We start from the raw sequence: 13,359 nt of genomic DNA on the forward strand, positions 1-13,359 counted from the left end.
AAATGACAACCTTCAAGCTATTCTATGTATACCTCTTCTTCAAGTTCTCCATTCAAAAATGCTAGCTTGACTTCCATCTCATACATTTTTAATTTCTTATGTGTTGCTTATGCTAAGAATAACCTTATTGCTTCTATTCTTGCCACAGGAGAATATGTTTCATCATAATCAATTCCTGCTTGCAGCAAGTAACCTTTACATACTAATCTTGCTTTATTTCTTACAACTTCATCTTGTTCATTTATCTTATTCTTGAATACCCATTTTGTTCCTATAACATTCTTTTCTACTAGTCTAGGGACCAGTTCCCATGTTTCATTCTTTTTTATTTGATCCAATTCTTCTTTCATAGCTTAATTCCAATAGTCATATGCTTCATCTAAATTCTTTGGTTGAACTTAAGATATCAAACATAGTTCTTCATTGATTCTGCTTCTTGTCATCACACCTTTATCTCTACTTCCAATGATTTGCTTGAGTGGATGATTCTTTTCCATATTCTTACTAGAAGTAAGAGTTGTTATCTTAACTCTTAGCTTTGTTTAAGGTTCTGAGCTTTGTTCTTGCCTTAGCTCTCCTTCATTCTACAAATCATTTTTAGTCTCAAAGAATACTTCATCTTTCCTTGGTTTAGTAACAATATTGTGTTCATCTGAATTGTAGTCAACTATTCTTTCTTGTATCCTTAATTTCTCATCAACTCTTACATTTGCACTTTTAAAAATAGTCTTAGTTCTTAGATTATAACATCTATAGGCCTTTCTTTTCAATGAATAACCAAGAAATGTATTTTCATCACTTCTAGCATCAAACTTACCAATATCATCATCTCTTTTGATATAACATTTACTACCAAAATTTTTGAAATACTTAACTGTAGGTGAGTGACCAAATCATAGTTCATAAGAGGTCTTGTTTGTGTCTTTCTTAACTTGCACTTTGTTCATAGTGTGGACTGCTGTATTCACAACTTCTCTCCAAAACATCTTGGATACATCATTCTTAGCTAACATAGCTCTTGCTGCTTCTGTTATTGACCTATTTCTTCTTTCTACAATGCTATTTTGTTTAGGTGTTCTCGGAGCTAACAACTGCCTTTTGATTCCATTAGCTTCACAAAATATGTTAAACTCATTTGAAGTAAGTTCTCCTCCTCTATTTGATTTTAAACATTTGATCTTCATACTTAATTCATTCTCAATTCTATTCTTGAAGATCTTGAACTTATCAAATGCCTCAGATTTTTTTTAAAGAAATGCAACTCACATCATTATATAATAGTCATCAATTAAAATCATAAAATACCTTTCACCATAGAATCCTTTAGTCTTCATAGGACCACTAAGATTTGTATGTATAATCTCCAATTTTGTTGTAGTAGTAAACTTCTTGTTGGAAAAATAAGTCCTGTTATGTCTTTCTAGTACACACTCCTTGCAAATTATGTTAGTAGGCTTTACAATCTTAGGAAAATCTTTAACTGCAAATATACTACCAATGCCGTCAAAGTTTATATGAAAATATCTATTATGCCATAAGCAACTGTTATTTACTTTTGTAACCAAACATGTCATTTTAGTAGGATTTAGCTGAAGGGTATGTGGAGGATCATGGTCAACCAAACTATGGCCTTAAGTGGCAGTGAAAAACTAGAAAATTAGGGTTATGTCAACTTGACACATAATTTTAAAGTGGTTATAGAATTTATATCAAAAAGTTGTAAGAAATAATCTGCAGGAAGTTGAATGTAGTTTCTAAACTACTAGGCCTTATCTGGAGAAAAAATGATTGATTGGTCAAAAGTTTGGATTTTAATGCAGTACTACACAAATTTCAGGGCAAAAATAAAAAGTAGGTGTATGTCTGACCACCTTAATCAAAATCAAATGATAAATTTTTTTAATATAATTATAGATATAAAAATTAGACTCATGCCCAGATGTGACACATATTTTTGGGTATTTTTATTCCAAATAAATAATTAAATATGAATTTTCTACTAAAAATTTTTCAAAAAAAAACTCCCATGTCTGACCACCTTAACTAATAGAAAATTTTACCAAATTATTTTATTTTATTTTATTTTTCTTATACTAGGCGAAGCATATGATGTGATGCAACTTTTGGATTTAAAAAATGTTATACCGTTTGAAAGTTATAGCTATTTTTCAATCAGTATGTCAATTAATGCTTTACAATAATCTTCATTGAAAATTAACTAATAAATACTTATGAAACTCAAAATTTGAGAGCAATTATATCGATGAGATCTCGAGAGTGATATAAAAAAACCCTTTTCGTTTCATTTAATTTTGATGAAAATAACATTGTCAGATGGCTCCCCGAAGTCTCAGTGTCAGTGAAAACTTTTTCAAACACGTTTTTTGGGTTAACCAAATAGGTATGGTAAATACCAAGCCTAATCAGATATCTGATTTGGAATTGAATATTAGGTCACTGTCGAGAATTTTCAACACCAATTTGGAGGGAAATTTGAGAGGGGAGATTTTTTTCAATTTTAAATTCGCAGCGAGGGAAATTTGAGAGAAAATAAATTTAAGAGAAAAACTTTAGACTGTTTTAGAAGGAAATTTATTTTGGGAAAGTGTGGACATTGATATTATTATTATTATTATATATTATTATAATTATTATATTATTATAGTAATATGTATGATTATTATTATTAAATATAATATTGTTATAAATATAATAATAATTATTATAACTAAATATAATAATAATTATTATAACTAAATATAATATAGTAATATATATGATCAATATTATTATTATTAAATCTATAATATAGTAACATATATGATTATTATTGTTATATAATTTAATAATATATTATTATATTAAAATATACAATATTATATAATTATTAAATATAATATTGACATAAAATGCATCATTTCAAAGCATTTCATGATAACATATGTCACTAGGGCCCCTAGTGACCTCTTTTGACACATTCCCAATGGGTCCCTAGGGGTCCTAGGGTCCTAGGGATATACATTTTCATGGAATGTGTTAAAAGGGGTCATAGGTAATTCTATGGCCCCTTTTGACCCATATAAACAATTCTAATATGTCCCTAAGGGTCCTAGGACCTTTAGAGAGACATTTCATCATGGAATGTGTGGAAAGGGGTCATAGGTCATCCTATTGCCCTTTTTGACCCATATAAATGATTATAATATATCCCTAAGGGCCTTTGGACCCTTAGATACAAATGTCATCATTGAATGTGTCGAAAGGGGTCATAAGTCATCCTATGACCTTTTTTGACCTATATAAACGATTGTAATATGTCTCTAAGGGTCTTAGGACCCCTAGGGACATATGTCATCATGGAATGTGTTGAAAGGGGTCATAGGTCATCCTGTGACCCCCTTTGACCCATATAAATAATTCTAATATGTCCCTAGGGTTCGTAGGACCCCTAGGGACATATGTTGTCATAGAATGTGTCAAAAGGAGTCATAGGTCATCCTGTGATCCCCTTCGATTCATATAAATGATTGTAATATGTCCCTAAGGGTCCAAGGGACATATGTCATTATGGAATGTGTCGAAAAGGGTCATAGGTCATTCGGTGACCCCCTTTGACCCATATAAATAATTTTTATATGTCCGTAGGGGTTCTAGGACCCCTATAGACATATGTTGTCATGAAATGTGTCTAAAGGGGTCATAGGTCATCCTATGACCTCCTTCAATCTATATAAATGATTTTAATATGTCTCTAGGGGTCCTAGGACCCTTAAGGACATATATCGTCATGAAATGTGTCAAAAAAGGTCATAGGTCATTTTGTGACCCCCTTCGACCCATATAAATGATTCTAATATGTCCTTAGGGGTCTTAGAACCCCTATGGACATATGTCATCATGGAATGTGTCGAAAGGGGTCATAGGTCATCCTATGACCCCTTTCGACCCATGTAAATGATTCTAATATGTCCCTAAGGGTCTTAGGACCCCTAGGGATGTATGTCATCATAAAATACGTCGAAAGAGGTCATATGACCCCTTTCGACCCATTTCATGATGACATATGTCCATAGGGGCCCTAGGACCCCTAGAGATGTATGTCATAATAGAATGTGTCGAAAGGGATCATAGGTCATCCTGTGACCCCCTTTGACCCATATAAATGATTCTAATATGTCTTTAGGAGTCCTAGGACCCCTATGGACATATGTCCCCATGGAATGTGTTGAAAGGAGTCATTGGTCATCCTATGACCCCCTTCGACCCATAAAAATGATTCTAATATGTCCCTAGGGGTCCTAGGACCCCTAGGGACATATGTCATCATGGAATGTGTCAAAAGGGATCATAGGTCATCTTATGACTACCTCAACCAATATAAACAATTCTAATATGTCAGACCCCTAGGGACATATGTCATCATGGAATGTGTCAAAAGGGGTCTTAGGTCATCCTGTGACCCCCTTCAACCCATATAAACAATTCTAATATGTCCCTAAGGGTCCTAGGACCCCTAGAGACATATGTCATCATGGAATGTGTCAAAAAGGGTCATAGGTCATCTTGTGACCCCCTTCGATCCATATAAATGATTCTAATATGTCCCTAGGGGTCCTAGGATCCCTAAGGACATGTCGTCATAAAATGTGTCAAAAGGGGTCATAGGCATATGTCATTATGAAATTTTTCAAAAGGGGTTGTAGGTCATCCTGTGACCCCATTCCACCCATATAAATGATTCTAAAATGTCCCTAGGGGTCCTAGGACCCCTAGGCACATATGTCATCATGAAATGTGTCGAAAGAGGTCATAGGTCATCTTGTGACCCCCTTCGACACATATAAATGATTCTAATATGTCCTTAGGGGTCCTAGGACCCCTATGGACATATGTCATCATGGAATATGTTGAAAGGGGTCATAGGTCATCCTATGACCCCCTTCGACCCATATAAATGATTCTAATATGTACCTAAGGGTACTAGAACCCATAGTGACATATGTTATCAGGGAATGTGTCAAAAGGGGTCATAGGATGAACCTTCAACCCATATAAATGATTCTAATATGTCCCTAGGAGTCTTAGGACCTCTAGGGATATATGTCATCATAGAATGTGTCGAAAGGGGTCATAGGTCATCCTATGATGCCCTTTGACCCATATAAATGATTCTAATATGTTGCTAGTGGTCGTACGACCTCTAGGGACATATTTCATCATGGAATGTGTCAAAAGGGGTCATAGGCCATCCTATGGCCCCCTTCGACCCATATAAATGATTCTAATATATCGTCATCATGGAATATGTCGAAAGAGATCATAGGTCATCTTGTGACCCCCTTCGACCCATATAAATGATTCTAATATGTCCCTAGGGTCTTAGGACCCCTAGAGACATATGTTGTCATGGAATGTGTTGAAAGGGGTCATAGGTCATCCTATGACCCCTTTTGACCCATGTAAACAATTATAATATATCCCTATTAGTCTTACGACCTGTAGAGACATATGTCATCATAGAATGTGTCGAAAGGGGTCATAGGTCATCCTATGACCCCTTTTGACCCATATAAACAATTATAATATGTCCCTAGGGGTCCTAGGACCCTAAGAGGCATATGTCATTATGGAATGTGTCGAAAGGGGTCATAGATCATCTTGTGACCCCCTTTGACTTATATAAAAAATTCTAATATGTAGACCCCTAGGGACATCTGTCGTCATGGAATGTATTGAAAGGGGTCATAGGTCATCCTATAACCCGTTTTGACCCATATAAAAAATTATAATATGTCTCTAGGGGTCCTAGGACCCGTAGAGACATATGTCATCATGGAATATGACCTATGACCCCCTTCGACCCATATAAATGATTCTAATATGTCTCTAGGTGTCCTAGGTCCCCTAGGGACATATGTCATCATGAAATGTGTCGAAAGGGATCATAGGTCATCCTGTGACCCCCTTCGACCCATATATATAATAATAATAATAGTATAATTTAATTTAATTTCATATATATATGTTAATATATATTATATATTTATAGATTAGTGATAACTCATTAATTAGTCATATTATATATTTATAGATTATATATTATATCTTTACATATTTCATAACTCAAATTAGTCATATAGCTCAAATTCATTTTTTCCCTCCAATGTTTTTGTGCCACCAGTATCAGATATCCGATATGAAATTGGATATCCAATCTCAGATTGGATATCTAATTTTACTGGCATGATTTTTCCCAAATATTCCCTATCACTGCAGACCAAACAACATCGCTTTTTGTGGGTCTTTTTCATAGGTTTTAGAAAAAGTTACATTTTGGGGCCCAACCAATCGAATTTTTTTTGATAATATAACCCTATGTGTCCAATATTGTCAGTTGAATGGGGAGCAACAATATTTGAAAGGCTAAATGCAAAAGGAAGGTATCCAATGAGGGCATTGCGACATATAGGGAAAGGGACAAAATGGAACACTAAAGGAAAAAACAAGGTATGTTAAATGTCAGTCAAGTTGACGATGAATTAGTCGAGGGTGAAATCATAGAGTTAGATAATGAATATGTGCAATTGGGGAATGAAAATGTACCAATTGAAAATGATAATGCTAGAATTGAAAATTTAGAGAATGAAAATTTTGAGGACAACATGCTACCAGGTCATAATGTAAATTGCATAATTGACCATGCCGAACATGATAATGCATAGGAATGTAATGCACAAGAACCTTACATATCTCCTAATTATAATTGACATGAAAGTTATAGAACACCAAAATGGATAATTGAAATTGATGAAATGAATATTACCAATTTGAAAGGGAAAAAATCAGAAAGAACCATTTGGTTATGGGCTTCAAGACTATATAAGATGTTTTTCAGCAACAAGATAGTGATGGAGCATTGTCAGCTTTTCATGCACTTATTAAATATGCAAAAGATGAGACCTATGCTTTCCAAATTGAAGTTTTGTGTGAATAAAAAGTTGGAAATAAATACCATTATTGTGAAGAATTTTTTCAGTTCTCTCAATAGCATTGGGAAAAATAGCAGGGAGAAGGATAATAGAGCTACTCGAAGGGTTATTAAAACCTCTTGGGTAAGTCATTATTTGATAAATGGTAGATATATGAGACAAACTTGTATTGATTTGAACCTAAATCGCACTACTTTGAGAAGAGCACTTAGTCGACAAGAGACAATTGATGATCCTCTTCAAAATGAAACATGGGCATTTTGTGGGAGACTTTCATATTTTGATAAGAAGCTATCCAATGATGTGAAAGAATAAATTACACAATTTTGGCACTCTAGCTCACGAGTATCACCCAATGGTAAAGATGTGTTAAAGTTGAGAATTGATATCAAAGACTGCACACCACATCCTAAACACTATTTGGAGGTAAGTCAAACTATGTTGTTCAAAAAATTTAAAGAGAGTCATCCAGGTCTTCATATATCACAAAAGGGCTTTTTAATCTTTGAAGTCATTTTATTGTGTGCCACTTAAAATTTGAAATACATGGTTTTGTAAATATCATGCTGAATTTTCTATGCACCATGAACTATTATGCTCCATTCATTCTACTTTGCATAGTAAAGAAATGTTGGAGAATTGTGGTGCTAGTAGACTTCCAAAATCATCAAGAGACTTTCTAGATCAATTTTTAAATCATAGAGTTGAATGTTGTTTCTTTTATAGAAATGCTTGCTTAAATGAGAAGTGTTATGAATGTGGTGACTTATCAAAGTTTGGCAAATATTTCTATGACGGGTGCGAACAAGATCTTGGAAAGACAATAGTAAAAAAAAAGGTATATAAAATAGTGAAATACACATTGAAGAGTGGGGGTGAGGGCTCTAGATGTGAATTGGTTGGAAAAGAAATTAGTGTGGCTAGTTTTATTATAGATTTTAAAGAAAATATTTTCTACAAATATGCAAGACATAGTCACAGGTCTTAGTAGTTGGATCAACAATTTAGAATGTGTAAGGAGACTTTTTCCATTGAAATTATTATATTAGTTGTTGATTTTGTTGAGAACTACACATTGCATCTTCAAAATGAGACATAATCTCAATATTACAACTCCATTCAGATTGCTATTTTTGTTCACATAACATATAGACATGCCCTTGATAGTGCGAAAGATAATCAAAAGATTATTAGAGTATATCATTTTTATATGAGTGATGATAGAGTTCACTATCACGAGTTTGTGCAACATTGTTTCGATAATTATTTTGATTTCTTACATGAGCATGCAATTGCTATGGATAGACATATCATTTGGTTAGATAACTATACAGGTCAATTCAAGAATGCTCGCATGTTTTATTGGTTGTGTAGAATGCACGTAGAGAGGGGGGTGCCTCATATTTGGAGTTTTTTTGATTTTGGCCATGGGAAAGGGGAACATGATGGAGCAGGGGCATGTGTGAAGAGAGCTCTAATCAAGGAGCAACTGAAGATTTCAGCAGTAGAGCTTCTTGATGCTCGTAGCATTGTTGATTGGTGTAGTTTAGCATTATCACAGGGGGGGATTCTTGATTCAGTGGTACACAGGTTCTTTTGGTTGGTTCAGGAAGGGTCCATAGGTGATAGATCAGATTGTGCTATAGTGAAAGACTCATAAAAAATGCATTCATTCTAGAGCTCTGATTCTAGTACATGGACCATTTGGACATGACAACTAGCTTGTTTTTGTTTTAATTCTTTTTAGTGTGATTGGGGTCACTGTGAGTCGGGTGAGTGGTTCGACACATGGGCTCTACATTATCTTACTCCATTATCTATTATACCCTCTACTAGAAATGATGACATGGAAAGTTCACTTGAGCATAACCATCTATCAAATCTACTTCAACCAGGACATGTCTTTGCATTGGTTGCACCATAGGGGAATGATGAGAAATCTAATTATTGGTTAGCACATTGTGTAAGAGGTAAACAAAAGCTTGTACAACCGATCAAAGATGATGATGGATTCACATATCTTATTGGTTCAGTGGTTGTCGTTGGAACATGGCTACAAACATACATGCTTAGAAAGAATGAAATTCTTGCATTCAAAGACTATAAAAGCACAAAATAATTCTCATATATTCACATCTTATTATAGCAACAAATGTAAAGTTGTTGAAGCATCAAGGAAGACCAAAAGTAAAAGAACTTTTTACTATTACTAATGCTGATCATGAAGCCCTTTTGGAGACCCTAAAATAGAGAGGGGACCCTATTGGAACACTCGATTAGGTATATTTACTTCTTATGTTATTTTCTTCAAAATGATTCAATGAACTGCTGATTATCTTGTTTTATATAATAAATTACTATTTTTTTGTGCTATTGGAATGTAGGTACATCATGAAGAGTGGGGGTGGTGGAGTGGGGGAGAGGGGTGTTGGGGATAATTCCTAACATTTATGATGTATTATGATGTAAAATGTGAAGTTTTTTTGTATATGGTTTTTGTAATAATGAAAAAGACAAATTATTCAAAATAACACATACACATCCAAATACATGCAAAAGATTTGAATTATTCTATTTTTATTTATGATGAGTGGTCTAAATTACATGATATAATTTAGTACTTGAAAAGAAAAGATTAATTTAATTTTTTCCATTATTGTCTCTTTGACATCATTTTGATATATTAATTTCATAGAGAGGTGGTTTTTCAATTTTTATAAACTTTCTATAAGATTTTTACTCTTTAGTTACATTTCAGATTTTACTTTTTATATATGAAGGGGTTGGCAGGCCCTTGAAACCATTTATATTGAGAAGATCCTTAGAACGACAACACAACATAAAAAGAAATTTAGTTGAGGAGGTAGGCCTCCAAAGACAAGTCCATTGGATTTTTGAAAGGAACCTAAAACCTTGTAGGGTTTTGAAAAGTACCCCAAACATTCAATAATTTTTCTAAGGATCCTAAACGTTCCAAATCTACAAAAATTGCCATGTCTTCCCAACCAAAGAAAACATATATCTAGAAAATTCCCTTTTAAACTATCAACCAATGTTAGTAAAACTAGAGAAAAACCAAAAATAACTATATCTTGCCATACAAAGGAAACATTTCTCCCTTTTATAGAAACCCAAAAGGGAAACAAGTCATATAGAGAAAGAAACCCCCTAAAAATAAAAACACACAAATAGAAAATAATAGAAAAGAACTTTAAAGCTCAACAACTAGGAGCCAACAACCCTTCCATAAGGAAATAACAAGTATTTTTAATTCCTCCAGACACATCCCAAAAATAATCCCCGTGATCTTCAAAACCAATAATTGATCCCCAAAGAGAAGTTATACCATCACTCAACGAGAAGCACAAAAACCTCATTATTTCTCTTCTTTGAGCCGATTTCCTAGTGCAAAAATTAGGCATGGGAAAAAAAAATGATCTTCAACCATAGAACCTCGAGATATCCAAAAAATAAAATGCTATTAAATAAATAGAACACTTCCCACCCTTCAGAGGGGAGATCTCCACCACGTAAGATGATCCACCAAAAACAACCATAAGAAATTTAATCTTCTAAGAAGGATGAGAAATAGAGACACTATAGAAGAAATGAAGAGTCCTCATAAGGAATCCCCAAAAAATTCTCAACATCTGCATGGCGAAAAATCAAATGGAGGAGAAAGACACATACGTACTACATCATACTTACTATTAAAGTTGCATCCCAACTATCGCAAACATAGATTTTAAAAAAGAATAAACCTTGAAGCACAAAGAGTATTCAAATATCATCACCAAGATAAAGAGAGGGGGGCCAAAGAAACTCCACAGAATTTTGATCTCTCACAAATTTCTTAACATTACTCTCACATATCAACATAGCCATTCACCATAGGTAAGAAAAGTGAATAATCATGAGTAAGAAAGAATAAAGTCACCACTAAGAGAAGAAGCAAGAGATTGAACATAGAGATAGGTTTTATTGGAAAACACAAACCTTATACAAAAAATTGTGTCGCTTACATAAGCTAAGACCCCAACCTAGTGAACACTGGTGTAACCCAACCTAGCCAAGACCCATGATGGTTCTGAAGACAACTTGATCACAAAGCTAGGGTTGATGTTAACATAAATTAAATGTATGAAATATTCTTTTTTTCCTTCTTATAACTCCATGCTTTTGTAGCCACATGTTATATAACTTTCTCTCTAAATGATTAATGTATGCGATTATTTGTTATAGAATATGTTTATTGCAAGTAACAATCTCAAGATATTGTTCTAGAAAATTATAGAATCCTTCTTTTAGTATCACAAGAGATTGATGCAATGCATACATTTCTTTTAAATAATTTACAATAAAACATAGTGTGCACAAGCTTCATTAAATAAGATCCTCCATTTTTACTCAAATTTTTTGGCTTTCAATGTTCTTTAACAATAAAAGGGGTATTCATCAAAAGAAACATCTAGAATTCACAAAACATTTGTAGGTATCCAATTATATCAAAAAAAAGAAAATTACACTTTTTAATATTAAACATTAGATAATATTAATATTATTAAATCTTTAATTAAAGAGTTGAATTGTTGTCTTAAAATTACACTTCTAATGTTTTCTTCATTTCGTAAGTAGTTCAAGAAATGGGCATGTGGGAAATGTTTATTCTCTTTAGGAAGAAAACTAATCATAGTAAATTCCATTTGTTAAGTTGTTATAGCCACTGTCTTTATCGATACACCCACCTAAAGAGATCTATACACCCATCTAAAGAGATCTATAATATAATATTGAACTGACTAGACTACTTAAGGATTAGATTCATACTTATTACTCTCTATCTTTTAGAGATGAGACATTAATTTCCATGTTTTAGAATTATTCAATTTGCAAAAGTTATTCAATTTCCATATACACATACATAAAAGTGCATAAAAATAACATTCTAACATTAAAGGATCACCAGAGTGTAACTTTGAAACTGCTAATCTTGGCATCGAATCATCAACAGCATTAGCTCCAAGTTGGCAAGTAAACCCTAGTGAGACCCTTGTTCCATCCATGGAGGCCATCCATCGTCCATGGCCACCCTATACTGAGGAGTCTCCAAGGTGCTCTAAGTGCTTTTCGAGGTTGATCTTTTGAGGGTCGTAACTCAAAGCTCGTGAGGGCTATCAATGAAATGTCAAATTCTACAAGACGATGATGCCAAGGTCTAAAATAAACTATCTCATTTTTTAGAGATCACATTCCATTTGGATTCGGCACAACAATCTCGCTTGATGCCAAAATTTGCAGTGTGCCTTAGTTCATAGGTGCACCAGAGCGTAACTTTGAAATTGCTGATCTTGGCATTGAATTGTCAGTGCCACTAGCTCCGAGTGGGCAGGTGTACCCTAGTGACATCCTTGTTCCAACCACAGAGACCATCCATCATCAGCAACTACCCTGTACTGAGGAGTCTCCAAGGTGCTTTAAGTGCATTTTGAGGTCAATCTTTCGAGGGTCATAACTCTGAGCTCATGAGGGCTATTGATGAAATGTCAATTCTATAGGATGGTTATGCCAAGGCCTAAAATAACCTATCTCATTTTTGAGAGATCACCTTTTTTTTGGATTCGGCACAACGATCTCGCTCGATGCCAAAACTCGCAATGTGCCTTAGTTCATAGGTGCATCACAATGTAATTTTGAAATTGTTGATCTTGGCATTGAATTGTCAGGGCCATTAGCTTCAGGTGGGTGGGTGAACCCTAGTGACACCCTTGTTTCATCCACAGAGATCATCCATCATCTGCGGCTACCCCATACCAAAGAGTCTCCAAGGTTCTCTAAGTGCGTTTCAAGGTCAATCTTCCGAGGGTCATAACTCAAAGATCATGAGGGATATTGATGAAATATTGAATGCTATAGGATAGTGATGCCAAGGCCTAAAATAACCTATCTCATTTTTGAGAGATCACCTTCTATTTGGATTCGGCACAACGATCTCGCTTGATGCCAAAACTCGCAATGTGCCTTAGTTCATAGGTGCACCACAACGTAACTTTGATACCATTGATCTTGGCATCAAATTGTCAGTGACATTAGCTCTGGATGGGAAGGTGAACCCTAGTGACACCCTTGTTTCAGCCATAGAGACCATCCATCGTTCGTGGCCACCTTGTATCAAGGAGTCTCCAAGGTGCTCTAAGTGCATTTCGAGGTTGATCTTTCGAGGGTCATAACTTAGAGCTCGTGAGAGTTATTGATGAACTATCAAATGCTACAAGACAGTGATACTGAGGCCTAAAATAACCTATCTCATTTTTAAGAGATCACATTTTGTTTGGATTTGGCATAGCGATCTCGCTCGATGCCAAAACTCATA

The sequence above is a fragment of the Cupressus sempervirens genome, chromosome 1, assembly GCF_028749045.1.
Source record: "Cupressus sempervirens isolate cs-2001-9-10 chromosome 1, ASM2874904v1, whole genome shotgun sequence".
In the NCBI taxonomy this organism is placed as follows: Eukaryota; Viridiplantae; Streptophyta; class Pinopsida; order Cupressales; family Cupressaceae; genus Cupressus; species Cupressus sempervirens.